The following is a 20,315-nucleotide window of genomic DNA, read 5'->3' as shown; positions in this document are numbered from 1 at the left end:
TATAGTTTTTGGGGGGTCATGTTCTTCTCCTTTGTCCTCCAAAAGTGATGTCCTAGTTCTAGAGTTTGTTTTATTATATGCCTGTCTCATGAATTTTTTAGGGTATCCCCGATTACAAAATCGTAACATGAGATTTTGGCTTTCCTCCCTGTAATCCTCTTCCTGCGAGCAGTTCCTTTTTGCTCGCAGGTACTGGCCATAAGGTATACTCTTGCGAAGCGATCCTGGGTGCCAACTTTTCCAATGTAATAAGCTATTGGTAGCTGTGGGTTTCCTAAAGATCTTGGTTTGTATTCCCTTATTCTCATCTATTCTGATATTTAGATCCAGAAAGTTGATAGATTTACCTCCCACTTCATGGGTAAATCTCATCCCTATTTCATTTTGATTTAAAATATTTACAAATTCCAAGAATAGCGACTGTGATCCTTCCCAAAAAATTAGGATATCATCCAAATACCTGCCCGAAAATAATATGTGTTCTGTGTAGTGATTCAAGGTGTCATCTCCAAAAACAAAATTGTGTTCCCACCACCCCAAAAATAGTGTAGCAAAGGTAGGTGCACAGGTGGTCCCCATAGCTGTACCCTTTACTTGTCTGAAAAAGGTACCCTGAAATAAGAAATAATTGTGTGTTAACAGAAACTCCAATAATTTAATTACAAATGTATTGTGGTCTAAAAAAGACCTACTTTTAGTGCTTAGATAGGATTCCGTGGCTTTTATACCCAAGTGATGTGCTATATTGCTATATAGTCCTTCCACATCTAAACTCATAAGTGAAGTGTGCTCAGTGACAATTAAATCATTAATTTTCTTAACTGTGTCTTTTGTGTCCTTAAGGTGTGATGGGAGTGTGGGAACAAAAGGTGCGAGAATTGTGTCCACATATTGGCTAATATTTTGAGTCAAATTGCTGTTCCCTGAGACGATTGGTCTTCCTTTTATTGGTGGATATTTTTTATGTGTTTTTGGCAGTGCGTAAAAAGTCGCTATTCTTGGACTTTTAATCAATAGGAATTTAAATTCTTCCTCAGAGATGAGATTATTATCTTTCGCTGTCTCCAACAAAGTTTTCAACTCTCCTAGATAGATTTCTGTTGGATCTTTCCTTAAAATCTCGTAAGTGTCCCCATCGTCGAGGATATCCCTGACCATCCTTATATATTCCGATCTGTCCATGAGGACAATATTCCCCCCTTTGTCCGAGGGTTTTATTACCAATTCCTCATTGGATTGTAGTTGTTTGAGGGCCAGTTGCTCCCCCATGGACAGATTGGAGTATATCTTCTTTTGTTCCGGCTTAATTTTTTGTATATCCTTTGTTACCATTTCAACAAAAGTGTCTATGTTAGAATATTGTGTGAATGAGGGTGTCAACATAGAGCGTGGTCTCAAGTTGGTAAACGGTGCCCTTAAATTAACTTCTTCACCTTCATTTTCCATCTCTAAGTCTCTCAATGCTTCTAGAGCTATGCTTTCCCTGTATCTCATTAGGTTCCCGTCCTTCTCTCTTTCTTTATGCCATTTGTGTAATGCCAATTTGCGTGCGAAAAGGTTAATATCTTTAACCCATTCAAAGTGGCTAAATCTGGGTACTGGGGTAAATGAGAGTCCCTTCAATAATAATGATCTCTCTACTTGTGATAAATTGTAGGAAGATAAATTGAATATCTGCATATCATCATCAATGTTTATTTCCACAGGTGATGCCATTCCTGTCTCCGCCCTCAACTCTTGGGAATGCACCCCCCCATTGCCTGGTAAGTCTGTCCCGTCACTTGTGATGTGGCCGCTGTTGTCATTTGGCTCGGGGGGAGAGTATTGGGTGCTTGGAGTCCTAAAAAAGCAGCCGTAGTAGACACGGGTGCTCCTATTAATGGTGTCATCATCCTTTGGGCACTCTGTATCGTGTTCGTTTGAAACATTGCAGGAATATGTACACCTGTATTCATTTGATTCCCAGGTTGATGCATAGGTCTGAAAGCATTGGAGTATGTGGAGGATTGGGAAGAGGTTCCTGGGTTGGAATATTGCTGTGTATTTCTCTCTCCCCATCCTCCTCTATTCCTATTCCTCCCACCCACTGTATGGCCTGGTTGGGGGGAATTTCTTTTGGAATTAGGATAAGGTTTCCACTTCTGGTTCTTTCGTTTAGTACCTGTCGAGCTATTGCTCGAATCAGAGAAGGTGTCCTCTACAGTAGAGTTATCTGGTTCACCCAACTTCGGGTTATATGTTATCCTTCTACTTCTAGGGTGATTTTCTTTGTATGTATAAACTTTATCACTTGAGAAATCTGTATAATCCCTTATATACTTCCTATGCTTTCTTTCCTTTATCTCACTTTTAAATGTTTCCAAATTTTTTTGTAACCTTATTTCCAAATTTTTATATTCAGGATTATCAATAAAGCTTTGAATCTGCTGTATCTCTACCTGCAGTTGTATATTAGCTTTTTGTAGAAATGTTTTTTCATAGTCCAAGAGATAATTGATTAATCTCAGAGAGTTTTCCGTCTGTAGATACTCCCAACCTCTCATAAATTGTTCATCCTCTCTATGTGAGGTGGGTATAAGTGGTGATCTTAAACCTCTATACACCAACTTCTGTTGGGCATAGGTATCCAAGCTTGTAACTTCCCACCATGAGCGGATATATTGTTTATAGGTTTTGGTCAAGGTACGGAAAGCTTGTGAGATATCAGCCTGATGTAAGGGTAAATTTGTTACTGAGAAGACATGAGACGCTTCAGTTTGAAATAAATCTGCATTTATCGGTTGATTCAAAAAACCGGACATTTCCGGAGGTTTGGGAGGTTAAGTGCGTTTTTTTCCGCTATAATCTTTCATATACACAAAAATCCCCCATGGGGTACCCGGGGTATTTAATTCATAAATTCCAATTCCCTTCAGGGTTAACAACCCCTCCGGGACTAAGACCCCCAACTAGGGTCACCCTTTTAAAACTTCACTTTTATTTATTATTTGTTAAGAACAAAATGAGGTGCAAAAAATAATACAAACGAAGGTGTTTAAAAACACAATATATAGGAATTGGATTGGTCCATTACTGGTTCCACTAATTCTGATTCACTAGGGCTTATATGTTAGGGACTCTTTATCATTGATCTGGACCTGGACCCTAATCTGTAGACTATGAACGGAATAAATTCCGTCCAATAGTAAGGGGATTGACTCTAACTAGAAGGAATTCACTTATAGTAGCAGGCTCCTACCTCCACACCGATAGCGCTGTACTGGCGCTGCGGTGGGAGGAGAGCCTGAATATCTCTATGCCCAGGGGACGAAGTCTCGCGAGACTACGTCCCTCTGGGTCTGATTGGAGGACGCTGGAGCTTCTGCTGATGACGCGCACAGGCCGTGCCTACTCCCCCGAGCGCAGGCCGCAAGAGCAAACAGCCGGCACTTCGGAGGCCTCGTCCCCTTCCCGCGCGCGCGAAAAGGCGCAAGAAGAAGGAGATAGAAAATGGTGGCGCAGGGAAGATGGCGACCACCTAGACGAGGGGGGGGGGTGGGAATGGAGAGAGAAGAGGTAAGGAAAAGCAATAGTTGCCCGGAATGGGGCACAAATAAGGAATGATTGGTACCGGAACGATCCGGTGCCAAGGAGCAAAGAACCGAGACAGAGAGGGGAGTATATAAGAACCCCGATTTACTCTGACTACACTATGAATATATATAGAAAGATAAAATGATTAAAAGCATAATATACAAATGAGCTACTTATCTGTACTGCCGCTATGAGCAGAAAGAAAGAGGAGGGATCACTCTGGGCAGTCCATTATATATGGGCCACGGGACTAGGAGTGGCTACTGAGTGTGCAGGGACTGCTGGGAGTTGTAGTATTTGAGTATCGTTGGAAAAGTTTCTATTTGAATTTTATTTTTGAAAAATGAAGATAAAATTTTCTGCTATGGGCATTAATAAAGAAAGATTAATGCATAAGATATGAGCCTCCTCTCTGATATGTAACTCAGGATCAGTACATGCTAAGTAATGTAATGTATGTACACAGTGACCACACCAGCAGAATAGTGAGTGCAGCTCTGGAGTATAATGCAGGATATAACTCAGGATGAGTTCAGGATAAGTAATGTAATATATGTACACTGTGATCTCACCAACAGAATAGTAAGTACAGCTCTGGAGTATAATACAGGATATAACGTCTGGTAGCATGCACTAGGGGCATGGGAAGTGGTGTTATTTAGTTTGTCTTGGTTTGTATTATTTTGGTATATTTATTATTATTAATTTTGGTATTGGGTTTTGCACAATTATTTGTTTTTTGATATTGCAACTGGGCTGAGCCAGGGAATTCACATTTAATGTTAGTGTATATAGTGTATTAATATGTTATGGGTATTATAGGAGAAATGTTGTATATATTTGTTTGTGTGGGGGAATGAGTGTGGGGTGGACTGGTGTTGTATTCTATGCTATAGTGTTGGTTTTATGATTCATTATATTGTTATGTTCTGCCAGATATTTGTTTATGTCTGTAATTATTTATTATTATTGTGACCTCATGAGCAGAATAGTGAGTGCAGCTCTGGAGTACAGGATATAACTCCGGGTCAGTACAGGATAAGTAATGTAATGTACAGTATGTATACAGTGACCTCACCAACAGAATAGTGCGTAGTTTTGGGTGTGGTTGTGCTTCAGCTGTGCTGTGTGTCTGCTGTGCCTCCTGAGCTCCAGGGATTTCCATCTGTTACACCTGGAGCCTGCTTCCTCCTCCCCAGTGAGGGAGTGGGTTTTCAAGGATGAGTGAGCTAGGCGAGGCCCAAGCTTCTGCTTCCTGGAATAGGCCGCAGGGGGGCAGGAGAGGCCAGCAAGCGGCCTGTGCTTCGGAGGATTTGGGGTGAGGCGCTCCACCCGGTGTCGCAGCAATGTGGCTCCAACTCCCCCCACTGAGGCGAGAAGCCGCAAGGTTGAATCAACCTCAGGAAAGCTGGGTGCTTCCGGCAGAAAGCTGGGTTTTTCAGAGAGTGCTCACGGAGGTGAAGCCAACCTCAGTGAGGAAGGCTGGGGAGTGCTGAGGGCCCAGGAGTCTATTTCCATATCTCCCTGGTAATGAGTCATCTCCGTGAGTATGAAGACACCTGCAAAGTTACCGGAAGACTCCGAGAGGAACAGCGGTGTGCCTGTTCCAGGGCTAATGTTACCCCTAAACGGAAAAGGGCAGAAATTCATGCACAGATAAAGAGACTAATGTCTGAAATTGAAGCTTTGGAGGAAAGAAAAGTGGTATTAAGAGAGATGAGTGGCCTATTTAAAGAATAACTGGAAAATGAAGACTGCTTCAGGGAATTGGCTGACAACAGCGAGAAAAGGTTGATGGGGCTGCAACCTGAGAGCCAGGTGGATGATGCGGAAGAGATGGACGGAGAACAACAGCCAGATCCACCTGGTAACTGCAGCAAGACCAGCAGGCCTGTACAGTAGGCCCCCTGCACAGCAGCCAGCAGTGTCACCTGCCAACTCAGGGGAGGACAGTGACAGCAGCAGCCAGGGAGGGGCGCTGATGGCCCAGATCAGAATGCTGGAATCCCCAGTGTGTCCTCACATGCGTTACATCTACACCCCCCTCGGTGTAAACCCTGAGTTGGCTACGGGGAGAGTACAGGTACTAAAAGGGTGCAGAGCTCCATTCCTGCTTGTAGTAGCAGGGATGGAGCAGAGAAGGCCGGAAAGTGAGGGCGGCCCAGAGGTGGGCAGAGAGGCAGACTCCGGTGCTGTAGTTTGCTCCATTGTGGGAGTGGGGGGGTGACTCAGCCTCGGAGGTAGACGCGGTGGCCAAGGATATTGTAACAGACACTCCCAAAAATAAAGGTAAAATATTATTTTGCATTGGCGCCGCTGATCCCGTTGATCAGTGGCACCATGATAGGACTGGAGAAATTGCTGATGAGGTGGAGGGCACTAATAAGAACAGGGCTGGGGCCTCCTCTAGACTTGGTAAGCATGCTGCCCTGTCCCTTAAAGGACCAGTTGAGGTTGTCCCAGCCTTAGTGCCCCGTGATGCCGAGGCAAAACGGACTGAAAATTCATTACCATCATCATCATCACCATCATCATCTTCTGCCAGCTTATCTGTTTCTGGTCCAGCCAGTGTGAATGAGAAGGTAAATGGGGGTGCGGGGTGTATGACTGGGGAGAGGATGGAAGTTGATATTACCAGGGAAAGTGTTTTGGGGGGAGGTGGTGGTGTTGCTCTTGTTGGGGGTGGTGGTGATGGGTCTAGAATTTTTTTGTGAGGGACCATGTTATTGGGGTTGGTGCTGATGTTGTTGTTGGGGGTGGTGGGGATGTTGTCATTAGTGGTGTAGGGTCGGGTCCGGTTGCCCCCCAGTGGTGTCAGACCCTAGGAGTTACTGCTGGGGAAGTAGGATACTTTCCTTGTCTCCTGACTTTAGGGACGGTTTATTGCAACAACGTCTCCTGGAAGCTCTGAAAAAGGGGGAAAGGTCGATCAATGTAGAGGGTAGAGCAGTTGATCTGTCATTCTGGATAGAAAGGCACCGTCTCTCTGCCTTCCAAGAGGAAAGAGGGTGGGATACTGTGTGGTCCCTCCCAACAGCCGTACCAGGTAATAACCGTAGGAATATGGTTCATCTTTGGTGGCAGGGCAAAGATATTTGTCCATCAAGGACAAAAGTGGTTGAGCTCTTGCTAAAGATGGGCTTCAAGGCAGTTGATAGCTATGCCTTGACACATCCCTATGGTTCTCCTGAATTCAATATCAGTTTTGTTCGGCCGGAGGGGCTTGAGCTTTTCTGGTCGAACTATGAATTGGTAAAGAATGAGCCCGGCTGGCGAGACTTTGCTATTCAGGCATTGTCTCATCAAAACGAAATCAAGAGAGTGACCGTTTGGCCCGTAATGAATCACTCTCTTGTGTAAACATCATCACCTCATTAGGACGGTATGGCGAGGTGATGGGGGTTCCCCAGAAGAGCAGGGACGATTTTGGCATCTGGTTAGGAGCCTGGACGTTTTTGGTAAAACTTAAGCGTTCAGGAAATACAGTTACCCGTATTCCATCCTCTGCCTTTCTCGCTAGGGATCGTATCCAGATTTTCTACCGGGGTCAGCCGAAACTCTGTCACAGGTGTGGTGACACCACACACTTCATTACTGTACTGTACAGAAATGTGCCTTGTTTGGGGGTGTAGGTCATCTTGCGAAGATTAGGTGTCAACTGTGTGGTGACTTAGGTCACCCATTCATTCGGTGTCCTCGTTTTTTCGCCAATGTGGTCTTGGCCCCAGCGGATGAAGATTACGAGCCGAAATCTGCTGGGGAGGGGACCAGCAGAGGTGAGGGAACTGAGGGGTCAGTGAGGAACAGCAAGAAAAAGACACCAGCCCAACTAAGACTTCTTGATAAACGCCAAAGGGATAGGGGGATGGGGAAAGCCCTGGTTACCGGGACGACCTCTCATCCTGTCCCAGAGGCAAACCTTGCTGCTGAGACCCTGAGGAATGACGAGCTGGATAAGGAGGTCAGGAGGATCCAGAATGAGGAAGGTGCCATCTCCTCAGATAGCGTGGTGGAGGATGATGAGGGATGGCAGAAGGAGACACAAAAGCGGGGTACAAGTAGAAAAAGGGGAGATTTAAGATCTTCTCCCACCCTGGTCCAGGTGTCAAAGGAAGGCAAAACTGACTCCCCTCTGATTGGCCTTTCCAATCGATTCTGACCCCTCAAGGACATCTCTTCATCTTCTTCAGAGGGGGAGGCTGAGGTAGAGGTTCTGAAGGTGACGGTGGGGCTTCCAAGGGGGCTCCGAGTCCGCTTCTCCTGAGGAGGTTATATCTTCGGGGGAAGGGATTGGCCTCGAGTCCAGAGACGAGGAAAGTAAAAATGTGTTTGGTGTGATGGATACTTCAGTATCTCTGAAGAGGGTGAAGAGTTCTTCTGATGTGGAGGGTGAGGAGGGAAGTTGGAAAAAGAAAACCATTTAACTCAATCACCCTCAATGGCTGCACCCTCTCCATTGACGCTGGCGTCCATTAATGGCGCCAGCATTAAGTCAGATACGGCTTGATTTGCGGCCTTTGATTTTTTTAGCCGTATGAATGCCGAGATTTTATTTTTGCAGGAGACCAGGTTAACAGATATGTCATCTATATTTAAAGCTAGAAGGGAGTGGAGGCATGGGCCCTCCTACTCTGGCCTTTTGCGGCAGAGCCGTATAGTGGAGTGTCGGTCCTTTTTACCGCAGCGGTAGAATGCCGGCGGGTTATTGAGTTAGAAATGGGGAGGTGCCTGATTTTAGATGTTCCCATGAAGGGACAAGAACTTCTCCTTATTAACATCTACGGCCCACAGTCTAAGTGGGATCGTAAGTGTCTCTTTATGAGGATCAAGCCCTATCTTTTTATAAGTTGGCAGGTGGTCTTTGGAGGGGACTTTAATGCTGTCAGGAGACCCCAAGACAGGGGAGGTTCCAGAGACAAGCTGACTTATGATGGCATTGCCCTTAATAGCGCAGCGGGTGAGGCTCGCCTGGTGGATGTCCACATCCGTCACACCCCAGGCCACACGAGATTCACCTATCATAGGGGTAGTTGTAGGTCCAGAATTAGCTGGTTTTAATTAAAGGAGGAAGCCGTCTCTTCAGCAGTGTCTGTTGTTTTTGAGGTGGAGTTCTGCGATCACTGTTTAATTTTGTTTTCTCTGAATGTTACAGAGACCACGGTGGGGCAGAGGCTACTGGAAGCTCAATTAGTCTCTCTTGGAAGAAGCGGAGATAAGACAGTCCTTTGAGGATTTACTTCAGAGCCAGGTACCATTGCTGGGCCTTTGTAGCAGTAAGTCAGAGTTGTGGGAGATCTTCAAAAAAAAAAAAAAGGGTTACGAGATTCTTCCACCAGCTCTCAGGCCTCAGAAGCCTAAACAGGTACCGCTTGTACCAGGGCCTGAGGAAGAAACTTGAGCACCTTGTCTCGACTGGAGGTAGTCATGATGATATCTCCAGAGTGAAGTCCTTGCTGATGAGGTATCAGTACGATAGATATGCATCTTGGGTTTTTAAGAGGGATTTCGGGAAGTACCGCTCGCCCGACCCTTACAGAAACTGCAAGATGCCAGTGAATAGTAAAGTAGTCTCAGGACTGATTGATAGTACGGGATCCTTGAAAAGGTCCAGATCAGGATCAGGGATCCTGGAGGTCGTCAGATCCGTTTACTCGCACCTCTTGGGAAGGAAGGATCTAGATGAGGATAAGGTATCAGCTTTCTTGGCTGAAACTGTCCCTGAACCAGGAGTAGACCCATCTCTTGACGTTCTGACAGAGAGGATCCGGGAAGAGGAAGTCAGGATGGCGATTGCTGGGCTTGCCCTCAAGAAGTCACCCGGTCCAGATGGCTTAATATCTGAGTTCTATAAGGACACTTTAGTTCCCCTCTTGACCGAGGTATTTAATGAGTGTCTATCCTTGGGCACTCTGCCGAAGTCAATGAGGAGGTCAGGACTGATCATCCTGTCAAAGGGTAAAGACCCGTCCCTCATTGAGAATTGGCGTCTCAATGCGGACAGAAAGATTTTGGCAAAAGTGCTGTTTAATCGGCTGATGGAATTTGCGCCGCGGCTCCGTTCGGGGGCTGAGCATTGCTCTGTTCCAGGCCACAGTACATTTTGTGCTGTGCTCACTGTCCAAGAGGCTGTGGCGCAGGGTAGGGCTGGCCACTGGAAAAGGTACTTGCTGTCCTTGGATCAGGCAAAAGCATTTGATATGGTTAACATTGAATACCTCTGGTCTGTCCTTCTGAGATATGGCCTGCCGGGGGGGTTTGTTGATTTGCTTAAGACCTTGTATGTAGGGGCAGAGAGTCTCTCCTATGCGGAATGGGCCAATGGGGCATTCAGGAACCTTGGAGGCTGGGACCGGAGCATTTTATTCCCTGTTAGCTCAGTGGTCAGGTACTACACGTGGAACGCATGGTGTTTAGTGAGTGAGGTGGTTAGGAACATACTGGGTGACCTGGTGAAGGTGCGTTCTCTGGAGTACGAGAGGTTGGGTGCTGGCAGGGCTTCTCGTCTGTGGAGTGGTTCTGCCTTTAAAGTGCCCTAGCCTGTTGTCTCCCCCTGGTGGGGTGGGCTGATGCTGGCACATTAGTCTTTTTGTTTTGTGCTGTAGGTATATGGTAATATAGGGCTTGCAGTCACTGAACTTGAGCTTTAGGGGTTTGTGTGGCTGAAAAGCCTCTTTGTTGTTTGGTTTTTAGAGTTATATGTATTTGTTGTGGTACTTATTGTTGTAATGTATACTTATGTACTGTATATATGGTTAGTCTGTGTATATTTCATGTACTGTATATATTGTATGTATTGTGTGATGCCACCTGGGGTTTGGGTTTAGTTTAAGTTGGGTGGTGGCTTAAAAGAGGGGGGGTTCTATTGGACTTATATATACAAAAACCAGAACAGTGCGCAGCACTGCAAAAACAACTGTGATTTATTTTCTCATGTAGGCATTACAATGTTTTAACTCCTCCTAGAGCCATTTTCAAGCATAGTGACACACACAGCAAAGAGGGCTTATATGCCCATACATCTCATTAAGTGCAAACATCAATTCACATTGTGAGAATTAGCAAAATTCTAATAATTCAGTGCAAATACTTTCATGTATCCATATACAAAATAAAGTGCTTTGATATTATATGAAAGTGAGGTAGTGCATAGATATATAAAATTCATACAAGGATTAAAAACCCGCTTGAAAAATGTAAAGTTCATTAATTACTTCAATATTACATATTGTAAGCACATGTGTACCTGGATTAATTAGAAGATATTGAATACGCATGGAATAAGAAGGAGACACCACATACCTCTATGTGATGGCGCTGTAAGCGTGGGCAAATACTTAGTGCGCCTGTGCAAACTTCACATGTAAACTTCCGAGCACATGATCAGTCATGTGACTCCGATGCACACCCGACCTGTCACCGTGGCAACCACCAACGCATCAAGCAAGGTAGTGCCCAGGGATCCCAGGGCTGGATGCGCACGGAGCCGCATGCAATCTGAACAAGGGCACACTGTAAAATCAAAACCATGTATCAGAGACAAGCGGCACCTGCGCGCACCCGCCCAGTCACCCCGGCAACCACCAATGCCAAAAGCGCAGTGGGGCTCGGGAGTCACAGGGTAGGATGCGCAAAGAACCACCCGGACCTCAGATAATTACAAATAAACAGGATAACAGAAAGGCGAAGAATGAATCGCACTCACCACATTTGATGTCGCAGGTAAAATCATTTTTTATTCCTTGAAATATGATGCAGTTGTTACAGGAACAAAAAATTCATGGAGCGTGGAGTGAGAGCAGCCGCTCTCAGCCGCAGGGGCTCACCTGTGTCTGAGAGCGGCTACTCTCCCTCCCCGCTCCATTAATTTTTTTTCCTGCAACAACTGCATCATATTTCGTGGAATAAAAGATTATTTTACCTGGGACATTAAATGTGGTGAGTGCAATTCATTCTTTGCCTTTCTGTTATCCTGTTTGCTTGGATTATACTACTACCATTAAAGCCGCACCACTCACTGGGTCCACTTCAATAGTATGTTACTATAAGAGGCAGCTGACACAATTGAATCATATGGATTGGTACAATTTGTTGCACTGGCAGTGCCTGATGGCTATTTTCTTTCTTTGTTATTGTGTTAATTACAAATAAAGCTGTGAACTAAGTCTCAGCTCTGTGTAACTGCAGAATGCGAACAGTACCTGAACATTGGCATGTTTAAGGTAACCCAATAGAGATGTCACCATTTAACCCGTAGGAGAGAGCAGGAAGAAAAATAAAAAAAGGAAATAATAAAAAATGAGAAAATAATAAATAAAAAATAAAAATTAAAAATAATAATAAAGTAATAATGAAAAAAAAACTAACAAAAGGTTATGTAAATACATATACAAAAATATAAATAAAAAATTTTCATAACAAAGAGTCAGGGAAGTAAAGCTCACAACCAACAGTGGTCATTACATATATCGACGATGACAAAAGAAGATAAATGAATAGGAGCAACTCACCCAAGACCCGAGAGGCAGTAGCAAAATCTTTACTTTATTGCATATCGTGCAGACATAGATGCATAGATGGCTTGCATCTATGTCTGCACGATATGCAATAAAGTAAAGATTTTGCTACTGCCTCTCGGGTCTTGGGTGAGTTGCTCCTATTCATTTATCTTCTTTTGTCATTGCCATTTGGACTATACCGCACAGTGTGAGCACCACCCGCAGCAGGCACATTGCTTCCTACGCCTTTTCCACAATATACAGGAACATATACATACTTCTCCAGCCTATACTACTAGTGCCAGGCTTCTTTGCTTCTACTACATTGACTGTCATTACATATATCGGGTTATACCTTGCACCACTAGTGACAGATCACTATCCAGACCTGTATGAGACTGGATGTTCACCGTCAAAGGGGGAAACCCTAGTGTTCGAGACCTTCAAGTTCCCACCACACCTGGGACCCCCCCCCACCATAGCTGTTTTCCAAGGGTGCCTGCTTTTCAGCAGTGTTAACCCCTCAATCTACTCTTCAAAACATAAATATATATATATATATATGTGTGTATATATATATATATATATATATATATATATATATATATATATACAAAAAAAGAGGATTGCAGCAGCACACATTGGTCAAAAAAATTGAGGCTCTTTGATCAAAACGTGTCCCCCATCCACCACGGGGAGGTGGCCTCATTTATTATGGGAACCTAGCACAAATTCTGAGCCTAACACTCAACTATCCACTCACCTCTGCTGGGCATATAGCCTCTGACTGGGTGACATGCTGGATCCATTTAAAACTCCACCTGTGAGAAAGGGGGAGGGGTGAAAAAAATTATATAAAATAATACAAACCTAAAATCAAAATTAAAAAATTATTTTTTTTTGGGATAAAATCTTAAGACCCTTTGTTTTTCGTATTAGATCATATATTCATGATACCACTGATTTTTTGACAAAAATTCAAGCAGTACAGACTTGGGATGAGACAATTTTGGTGTCATTTGACATCACGAGTCTATATACTTCGATAAGCCATGAGAGAGATTTGTTGGCTTTATGTTAAAGTTATTGGAGTTGATACTCACTAATAATTATTTTATGTTTGAAGACACTTATTATTTACAGTTAGTCGAGACCGCCATGGGGACGAATGTCGCGCCCATGTATGCCAATCTCTATGTTGCCGCTCTGGAGGAAGATGTTGTCTAGATTTATAGACAACATCTTCCTCCTATGGGATGGGTCAGTTGAAGAATTAAAGACATTTCACTCCTTTCTTAACAATATTGACCCTAATATCTCTGTTACTATGACATACTCCAGTGAAGGACTCAGCTTCCTAGATGTCTGGGTAGTAAAAGAGATGGACAGATCCACATATCCTTATATACCAAACAGATGGATAAGAACATGTTAGATTACACTTTAGATGTTTAGACACTGGTAGGTCTAGCCTACGTTTACGAATGCTAAGTTGATGGTTATTTATACGTGTTTTTAAAATCCAAGTTGTCTGTCCTATGTAAATAAGATTATATGGGCACATCAAAACATAAATGACCCATGTGGAGTCACAGATAAGGCAGAATTTAAGAGGATGTTTTATATGTGTGTCAGGGTGTATGAATCTGGAGCCCTTTATCATATATTTGCAATCTACGCATGTTAGACACGGAAAGAACCCTAAATGGATCTACGGATTTAACTGTAGATCCTCAAAGGGCTTAAATGAAGGCTTTTCATATACAGCCTCCTTACATTGATTGGTTGGAAGATAATCAAGATAATAAAGTTTAGGTATGCAAAAATAACTATAGTGAGAGGTTGAAAATAATGGGATACTTGTCTAGGTAAATAAAAGAACATGGATCATTGATTGACACAACGAATTATGGATAACTATTCTCCACTACCAGATAAAAGAAAAGAAGGAAAAAGAAGAATGTAAAAAGTAGGAAAAAGGAAGATTGAATGTAATAATTGAAAATGGATAAGAATAAGAACGAAAATGATCATACTCACCAGGTAAGAATAAGAACAAAAATTATCATACTCACCAGGTAAAGGGAATAGTGGACGGGTCTGAAATGATGATAGTCGATAATCTGCAATGAGGAACAAATGGTGACCTATAAAATATGTGAACTTATTAGTTATATGGGTGTAGGATTAAGTGTAGGATTATTATAGTACCTCTATCATATAACTTTAGTGATATGCGATTTAGCATACAATCATTGTGGTATACAATTATTGATAGTAATCTGATTGGATAAATATACATAAATTAAAATAAATTATTATGGGCACTAGTGAATTGATGTGATTAATTGATAAATATGCATAAACCAAAAGGAAGTAGAAAAGGATCCATCCTTTGATAAACCTCAATATAGGCTGTCAAATACTTTAAATCCATCCAACTTCTATAATTTATTGAATGGTATATAGGAATGGAAGTTACATATACTATAACCCGATATACATACATTAAAATAACAAATTGTACCAATATTTATAGCCAAAATCCACAACTATAAGTAAAAATAACTTACCTGTACTGATCATTACTAAAAGGGGGGAGGGGGGGCCCAGCAGACAGCGGGGCCTTTTCCTGTATGCGCGTTACACGTACATACAGGAGAAGGTGTCCCCTTTGTGTGAGCCGCAACTGCAGCTACACAGAGGAGACATGACCTCCGCCCCCACGCAGTACAGGCACCAGTGACGTCACTCATCGGCGCCTGTACTGTGGAGGGGAGAAGACGCGGGCCCTGCAGCTGAGGAGATTGCTGCGTGGGATATCAGGTGATCATCCTTTTTATTTAATTTTTTTAACCCTGCCTATACCTACAGGAAAGGCAGGAAAGCATATGCTCTGCATATACCTATGGGAAAGGGAGGGGGGTGCTCTGAATATACCTATGGGAAAGGGAGGGAGAGGGGGGGTGCTCTGCATATACCTATGGGAAAGGGAGGGAGAGCGGGTGCTCTGCATATACCTATGGGAAAGGGAGGCAGAGGGGGGTGCTCTGCATATACCTAAGGGAGAGAGAGGGGGGGTGCTCTGCATATACCTATGGGAAAGAGTGGGAGAGGTGGGGGTTGCTCTGCATATACCTATGGGAAAGGGAGGTAGAGGGGTGGTGCTCTGCATATACCTATGGGAAAGGGAGGGAGAGGGGGTGCTCTGCATATACCTATGGGAAAGGGAGGGAGAGGGGGGGTTCTCTCCATATACCTATGGGAAAGGGAGGGAGAGGGGGGTGCTCTGCATATACCTATGGGAAAGGGAGGGAGAGGGGGGTGCCCTGCATATACCTATGGGAAAGGGAGGGAGAGGGGGGTGCTCTGCATATACCTATGGGAAAGGGAGGGAGAGGGGGGTGCCCTGCATATACCTATGGGAAAGGGAGGGAGAGGGGGGTGCTCTGTATATACCTATGGGAAAGGGAGGGAGAGGGGGGGTGCTCTGCATATACCTATGGGAAAGGGAGGGAGAGGGAGGTGTAGCCCGGCATATACCTATGGGGAAGAGGGTGTGTGTGTAGTTCTACATATACCTATGGGGAAGAGGGGGGGGTGTAGCTCTGCATATACCTATGGGGAAGAGGGGGGGGGTGTAGCTCTGCATATACCTATGGGGAAGGGGGGTGTAGCTCTGCATAGACCTATGGGAAAGAGGGGGAGGTAACCCTGCATATACCTATGGGAAAGATGGGGGTTGTAGCTCTGCATATACCTATGGGAAAGAGGGGGGGAGTGTAACTCTGCATATACCTATGGGGGGTAGCTCTGTATATACCTATGGGAAAGAGGGGGTGGGGGTGTAGCTCTGCATATACCTATGGGAAAGAGGGGGGTGTAACTCTGCATATACCTATGGGAAAGAGGGGGGTGTAACTCTGCATATACCTATGGAAAAGAGGGGGTTACCTGGATACCTACCTGCCCTTTTACTGAGCAGGACACCAAGGAAAGCATTATTACAGTTTGTGGGCCTATAGATGTGAAGATTGTGTAGAGGAGGGGCACTGAAAAAATGCAGAGTCTAACATGTTTTTCCTGCAGATGTTAAGAGATCCACATGGCGGTCTTATCCGGACGGAGAAGAAAAGGAAAGAGAAAGCCACTGATCAGAAAAGACGTAATTGTGAGTCCCAAAATGTAATTGTAATCACTTATATGGTATACACATCCTGTGTGCAGCTGATATCTACCACCATATGGTCCTGTATATAATCACTTTTATTGTATACAGATTCTTTATAGTATACTGGTCTGTGTATAGTGGTTTTATTCAGTACAGTATGGCGGTATTATCCAGTTATTGTGTGGTGGTATATATTTGCTCCTTGTATACCAGTATTATTGGTCATGGAAATTTACCTATGTTAAAGTGTTTCTTACATATATAAATTTTAATTTATTGTGTGTGGGATTGTGTGTATAATTTTAACAGCAGCATTGGGACAGAGCATATCTAATTACCGGAGTTGGAACTAACAGGAAATGTATCCAATAAGAATAAAAGTGGAAAAATGCGAAGCCTAAATCCAACTAACAGAAAATCCTAAAAGGGAATGATCTATAATAACCCCAGTCTGACACAATGCCTGTGGTTTTAATTCACTATTTTGGATTTGTCACCAAATTATAATTTTTGATAGGGAAAATAAAAGTTACATTTTATTTTGTAGGGTTCCCGAGTTTTGGAAATTTTGTCCCAGGAAGGCGTAAGCTTGAATTTGTGTTGAGTAAGTGTTGATACTATACACAAAGACGTGGTGACATGTTGTGGTTATTTCTGGTCACTTATCAGCTAGTCGCATTAATTTGATTTATTATGGAAGGTTGCGGTATTTCCACTATGGCTATCACAGTTATGATAAGATATGTAGGTCTCATCAACCTCTGCTAATGCGAGTCTTTTCTTTATTGTAGAATTCTTTCATTTCTAGCCATAAAACCATTGACTGTGGACAGCATTGACAGCCCACCCAGACATTCTTCACATTCATAGTAGTAAGCATTGAAGTATTTACACTGTATACGTCCTCCCCCTCTGATGTGGTACGGAAGTGTTATCCAGAACGGGCTTTCTTTTTGCATTTGCACATCATTGTCGGGGAACCTGTTTGTGGCCTGCCAATGCAGGGCAGCTGGCTATACAGTGATTTTTAACTATTAGCTACCAGCTATCTGCCATTTCGATGCTATTAAAGTGTACCTTCCACTTTGAAAAACTTGACATGTCACTGGGACATGTCGGAAGTTTTGATCAGTTGGGGTCTCAGTGCTGAGCCCTCCACTAATCAAGGAAACAAGAGATCATGCTCCATTATCAGCATATGGAGCAACAAGACAAAGATCGCTAGGAGCAGAGGAGCAAATTGGGCCACGGCGCATTTCTCCTAGCTCGTTCCCCTAATTGGTGGATGTCTAAGCACTGAGACCAAACTGATCGAGACCTTTGACATGTCCCTGTGACATGTCAAAAGTTTATCTAAGGGACAGTGCCCATTTAACCCCTTAAAGGGGTACTCCGCCCCTAGACATCTTATCCCCTATCCAAAGAATAGGGGATAAGATGTCAGATCGCCGCAGTCCCGCTGCTGGGGACCCCCGGGATCGCCGCTGCGGCACCGTGCTATCATTACTGCACAGAGCGAGTTCGCTCTGCACGTAATGACGGGCAATACAGGGGCTGGAGCATTGTTACATTATGGCTCCGCCCCTAGTGAGGTCACGGCCTGCTCCTCTCAATACAAGTCTATGGGAGGGGGCGTGGCGGTCATCACGACCCCTGCCATAGACTTGCGTTGTGGGGACGGGCCGTGATGTCACGAGGGGCGGAGCCATGACATCACGCTGCTCCGTCCCCTGTATCGCCCATCATTACGCACAGAGCGAACTCGGTGCCGCGGGGCTCCCCAGCAGCGGGACAGCGGCGATCTGACATCTTATCCCCTATCCTTTGGATAGGGGATAAGATGTCTAGGGGAGTAGTACCCCTTTAAGGACCAACACAAGTAAACCTGTACACCCCTGAAAGACCAGGCCTGTTTTTTTAAATCGGGGATGTCTGACTTTACTAGAGAATAAAAAATGGAAATTGAGGCTCAGAGTCAATGAATATTGGATGATGATATGTTTATTATAATAAAATATATATGATAATTAAAGTGTGTGCTGAACCTCACAGGGCCCTTGTGGGTTGGCAAATCCACAATAAAAATTCACAATAAATATACAAATATAATACGGCAATTGTAACTAATATCAACAGGTATTAGTAAAATTCATAAAATTGTAAAAAATATATGAGTGTCCACAGTATCCGATAAATCAGTCAAAATTATCCACAGTGTCCGATAAGCCAGCCGAAAGAACAGAGATATTTTTGAGAAATTGATCTAATAGTTCAGACGGTGGGTACTATGAAAATAAAGTGCATATTAATCTCTTATAGAGATGTCGTGAATTGTTCGCCGGCAAACAGTTCCCAGCGAACTTAGCATGTTCGCGTTCGCATCGCCGGACGAACATATGTGAAGTTCGATCCGCCCCCTATACTTTAACATTGCGGTAAACTTTGACCCTGTGAGTCAGAGTCAGCAGACACGTTACAGCCAATCAGCAGCAGTCCCTCCCTTCCAGACCCTCCTAGCTCCTGCACGGACGCCATTTTACCCTCATTCAGCATGCTACAGGCTTAGAAAGTGGAGGGACAGAGAAGCTGCTCCTGCTGTATAGGTAAAGTGATAGCTAGGTTGCTGCTAGGTGGTGTATTCAGGGTCCAGTTTACTTCTAAAGCACTAGTGTAACATCTGCTTTAAGGACAGCACCCAAAAAAGCCCTTTTTAGGGCTGAAAGATATCAGTCCGTGTGTCTTGCAACAGCTGGAGGCACCCTGGTTGGGAGGGAACCGCTGTTTAAAAGGGGTACTCCAGAATCAAACTTAAGTTCCTTCAAGCAACTAACTACTACAGTATTCAAAGGGCTGAAATATATCAGTCTGTGTGGCTTGCAACAGCTGGAGGCACCCTGGTTGGGGACCACTGCATAAAAGGGGAACTCCGCTGGCAAGCTTTTTTTCTTTAAAGCAACTAACTACTACAGTATTCAAAGGGCTGAAATATATCAGTCCGTGTGTTTTGCAACAGCTGGAGGCACACTGTTTGGGGACCACTGCTTAAAAGGGGAACTCCGCTGGCAAGCTTTTTTGCTCATTGTCACACTAGTGCAAATCACATTTGGTGGGACAGTTGTGCAAATAAATAATAAAAAAAAAAACCTTTTTGGCTGTTAAATAAAACCAGTCGTCACTGTCAGTTCACGTCACAGTTGCGATTTTCTTTGCCTGCAGGGCAAATTGTGTCACCCTAGTGCAAATCACATTAGGTGTGACAGTTGTGCAAATAAAAAATAAAAAAAAACTTTTTTGGCTGTTAACCCCTTAAGGACAATGGACGTACTCCTACGCCCCCGTTTCCGAGTCCTTAAGGACCAAGGACGTAGGAGTACGTCCTGTCCATTCCCGGCCCCCCGCCGCTAGCCGGAGGGGAGCCGGTGCCCGATGCCAGCTGAAATCGTTCAGCAGGCATCGCGGCATATTGCCCAGGGGGGCCATTATGCCCCCCCATGTCGGCGATGGCCGCAGATCGCTGGACAATTCAGTCCAGCGATCTGCGGCGATTCCGGGTCAATCGGGTCTCCAGTGACCCGATGACCTGGAATTACTGGCTGATCGGGGCCGTCAGAGACGGCCCGGAACAGCCATAGCCTGCAGGGGTGAGGTGGCACTGGTGCCACCTCACGATCGCCCTGATTCGTCGGCCAGATTACCGGCCGACCAATCAGGGAGCCTGCTGCGGGTGTCACTCCCGCACCCGCTCCGCCCCTCTTCCGGAGGACGTGAGCGGGTGCGGGACGTGCACCCCGGGTGCTGGGGACCCCGATCCCCGGCGATAATGTTGGGATCGGGGCCCCAGGAGCGACGGCGGCGGCGGCGGGACTGACCTGCAGCGTCGATCAGCAGCAGGAGGTGAGTGACAGCCTCCTGCTGTTGCTTAGCAACAGCTCCCAGCATGCGAAAAGGGCATGCTGGGAGCTGTAGTTATGCAACAGGAGGAGGCAGACCACCACAACTCCCAGCATTCCCTTATGGGCATGCTGGGACTTATGGTTTTGCAACAGCTGGAGGCACATTCTTTCTATGGAAAAGTG

General features: G+C 44.7%; 1 long non-coding RNA gene across 1 annotated transcript in view; it reads left to right on the top strand.

The window, feature by feature from the left end:
• Positions 1–17,208, top strand: part of LOC130302605 (uncharacterized) — a 150,626-nt gene extending 133,418 nt beyond the window's left edge. Inside the window, exons 2-5 of the long non-coding RNA XR_008852826.1 lie at positions 14,003–14,111; positions 16,158–16,239; positions 16,787–16,843; positions 17,031–17,208. This is a non-coding gene — a long non-coding RNA (uncharacterized LOC130302605). The remainder of the gene's footprint in view (positions 1–14,002; positions 14,112–16,157; positions 16,240–16,786; positions 16,844–17,030) is intronic.
• The last annotated feature ends 3,107 nt before the right edge of the window (positions 17,209–20,315 follow it).

Source organism: Hyla sarda, chromosome 1 (genome assembly GCF_029499605.1).
Source record: "Hyla sarda isolate aHylSar1 chromosome 1, aHylSar1.hap1, whole genome shotgun sequence".
NCBI lineage: Eukaryota > Metazoa > Chordata > Amphibia > Anura > Hylidae > Hyla > Hyla sarda.
The sequence above is the reverse complement of the archived record's forward strand: the minus strand, read 5'-3'. Positions and strand labels throughout refer to the sequence as shown.